Source organism: Electrophorus electricus, unplaced genomic scaffold, assembly GCF_041902795.1.
Source record: "Electrophorus electricus isolate QZ-2024a unplaced genomic scaffold, ASM4190279v1 Scaffold73, whole genome shotgun sequence".
Classification (NCBI taxonomy): domain Eukaryota; kingdom Metazoa; phylum Chordata; class Actinopteri; order Gymnotiformes; family Gymnotidae; genus Electrophorus; species Electrophorus electricus.
The window spans coordinates 245537-249229 of record NW_027658790.1 but is presented as its reverse complement, the minus strand read 5'-3'; the positions used below and the strand labels follow the sequence as shown (position 1 = coordinate 249229).

The window sequence follows — 3693 nt, the reverse complement described above, 5'->3', positions numbered from 1 at the left end:
TTTAGTAAATAAAGGGATTCTATTCTAATATTACAAGTGTTAGAAGTGCTGAAACTCCAAACAGTGAAGAAACCAGTGGAGCTTAATGACTGGTCAGATGAAGAGAGTGAAGTGAGGAGTTTCCTTCAGTGTCTGCCATGCCCCAGCTGAGCTGAGTGTGAAGCTTTTATTAGTACTATAGGAGTTGTGTTTAACTTTGAAACTGATGGTGTCACAGCCATTTGTGGCCGAGAGTCTAGAAGAGCATAATTGGCTGTACTCTTAGGGAGAGAGGGAGTGGCATACGCTCTCTCCCCTGTCAATTACAGAGACACCGTGCAATCAAGGGCGTCTATAAGTTCACGCGTCAGAAGGGGGAGGAAAAGACTATTTTCTGAGTACTTAGAATAACATTCCGTATTTTTTGGAGAAAGTTTTCTAGAGTGTTTTCATGTAGAGAGAGAAATGAGTGGCTAAAATGTCAGAAACATTAAGGAGACAAATGGGGAATACTATAACAGCTCTTTCCATGTGTTAGTGACACCAGCGTTCCCTCTTTTCCCAGATGGTAAAAAAGAGCCCTGACTCTTGCAAACTTCATTTTTTTGTAGAACAAAGAGAAAGATAAATAACTCGCTTTATGGCCTTTTTCCACTCATGCATACCAAGTCCAGTATGCATCCAAACATTGTCAGAATAGTAGGAGTGCAGACTTTGAAAAATGGTCTTGTCATGTAAACTCAGCAGCTTTGTCCCTGGTTGTCTAGTGGTTAGGATTCGGCGCTTTCACCGCCGCGGCCCGGGTTCGATTCCCGATCAGGGAAAAACCTCTTTTTATGCTCATATAAAACGACAGATTCTGCATTAAAACATAAAGTTTGTGTGAGTTGGAGTTGAGCCGACAGCCTAAGGATGACAGTTTTAACTTCTACTCTACCAACTGAGTTATTGAAAGCGACATGCAAGTAATCCCACATGTCCAAACACCAGTATGTTGGCAAGAAACACAGCCAGTTTTGGATGTTTCAATTGTTAAGTTCATTTGACACAAAGAAGAAAGATCGCATTGTATAAGTTGTTCAGCTACAAACAGATATATCTTTTGATGACATTTGGAATCATACTGGACTTTGTGTACATGAATGGAGAAAGGCCATAAATGGTTAGAATAACATTCAGTGCTTTTGGAGAAAAGTTTCGAGAGTTTTGTCATGTAGTGAGAGAAATGAGTGGCTGAAATATCAGGCATTAAAAGTGCAATTTGCACTCATGGAAAGAAAATTGCTTTCATGTGGACCGCATTGAGATATCGATCTGCCTGTGGAACATAACACCTCTTAAGAGGCTAGATTTGTGCTCTCAAGCTGCGATGGTGGTTTTCTCATGGCTTCTAAAAGAAGAGGCTGTGGTCAGGGTGGAGTGAGTCTTTGATAACCAAGATTGTTGTTGTTTTGGCCTTCGAATAGACAATGGCATTACCCAGTGTCAGGTCTTTCTCAGTAAACTGCAGAGAATGATATAGAGGGCAAGAAATGGTCAAGCAAAGTTTTATTGGGTGTGTGTCTGTAAAAAACACTACAGCTCTCTGATACATTTTTGGTTCAAGATTTAATCATCATGCAAATGATTGTGATTAATGCTTTGTCTGTTTAATTCAAATATTATACTATAAACCTAATATTTTAATAGGGTTGGCAACTTTCTAGATCCGATTACTACATGTGTGTGAAGTACAGGTGCTGTAGCTATACGGTATACAATTGTCCACAGTAGCCTAATTATAATATATACAACAAAAAATGCATCTAAAATAAACACCAGAAACCTGGACTAAGGGTGATGTACATAAGTGCATTAAATCTAGGTAGGACTGCTCAATAGGTAGGATAACAGCAGAACAATTGTCCCACCATATAAGCAAAATGAGAGCCTGCTAAGGCCGCCAAGAGGGTGCCAAAGACCATGTATTTATTTCTATTTGTTTTTTACCGATGTTATGTCAGTGGCAGCTCAGATTTCTGCATAGGGCCCCACACAGGCTTGGGCCAGCCCTGGTATCACGGTGTCGTGCACTGGAAAACCATCAAGCCTGTTGACTATGCTACCAGTGTTGTTGATGTAACTGTGCAAATAAACTGCAAACACAATTACTTTTAGAAGTATCATCCAGTTTGTTTTCACAATTGCCAAAATGTAATGAATCACAGCCAGTGTTCTAAAACAGAGCTGGAATGTACTCCTGGTTGATGCGCCCTGTTTCTGGTTCCAAAAAAAAAAAAAAAAAATTGGTGGATGAATTTTCAATGAAAGTGCTTCACTCAGCAGCCATTAATGATTCTTATATCCAGTATGAATAAATTTAAATTCCTATCCTTGTATCAGGTGCAGCAATTATGTGTAACAATTGTGAAGCAAAAAAGCAAAAGCAAAATTGTAATATAACAATATAGGTAATATAGAACTTGATCTAATGATATTAATTAGGCTATGCAAATAGCACAACTACTTCGGTAGCACATAATTTCTGCCTGTTGAATAGGCAGTTTTCTGCTTTGCAGATACTTGAAATCTTTTACTAATCTTTCCCCAAATCCAGTAGGAGCTGCCTTTTACATTAACATGCCAGGATACACACTCACTGGATGTTTAATCTTTCTAATGGTTAAGCTATATTCTTATAGTCAAGAAAGATATTTTTTAATTATTAATCAGTTAAAAGGATTTCTTACTGTAGGCCTATTATAAACAACATGGAGGAAATTAAAATAAAAATACTTGAGTTAGACAGTGGACACAGGTTGCTCATAAATCAAGTAACTGAAACTGGATGGACTGCTTAATTATGTAACAACACAACATTTATGGCGACGAAGATGTTTCACACATATACATTCTTACGTGCTGCTGACCTCGATATCCATATTTCACATTGATACTGTAACACTATAGATGAACCTAAACTTCACATTCTCGTCACGTTGATAAGCTTTTTGAAAGTTTGATCATGATCAAAGATCATGATCTTTGTTTTCTAAGTGTGTTTCCAAATTGCCTTTGACTGCTGTATGCCTAATTGCGGCATTTAGCACCTCATTTCGTCTCTAATTTTTGACATGTACTCTTGACATAAGTCTTGCATAAGTGGAAAGTCGATCAGCCCCCGTTTAAAAATGATAAGCTTTTACTGTCATGTTAATAACATCACACACGCGCACGCATAATGCTTCGACTGTCCTACACTTTAAATATCTTTTGCACATTATGGAGGGTGAGCATAGTTACCAGTTCCCTTCATGCAAAAGGGTTGTCTTAGGTTACTGTAAAGTCTAATGCACATTTGGAATTATTAAAAGTAGTTTATAATCAATACGAAATTTTACTGGGAGCCAAAGTAAAGTAGCTAAGATATGATTGATGTGATCAAATTTTCTAGCTCTATTAAAAACTATGGCTGCTGCATTTTGAACTCGCTAGGCACTTTAGGCACTTAATAGCACAGCTAGATAGTAAGGGATTACAGTAGTCCAATATTGAAGCAATAAATGCATGGACTACCTTTTCTGTATTATGTGTGGAGAGCATGCTCCTAATCTTTGAAATGTTTCTAAGGTGGAGAAAGGGGGTCCTAGAAACATTATTTATTTACGTGAGCTTCGAACGAGAGACTGGGATCCATAACTCCAAGATCTTTAACTGTTAGAGAAGATGTGATTG

General features: G+C 37.9%; 1 non-coding gene across 1 annotated transcript; it reads left to right on the top strand.

Annotated features, from left to right (window-relative positions):
* The first annotated feature begins 731 nt into the window (after positions 1 to 731).
* Positions 732 to 803, top strand: trnae-uuc (transfer RNA glutamic acid (anticodon UUC)). Its single transcript has one exon. It is a non-coding gene; the product is annotated as a tRNA-Glu (tRNA).
* Positions 804 to 3693: the final 2890 nt, after the last annotated feature.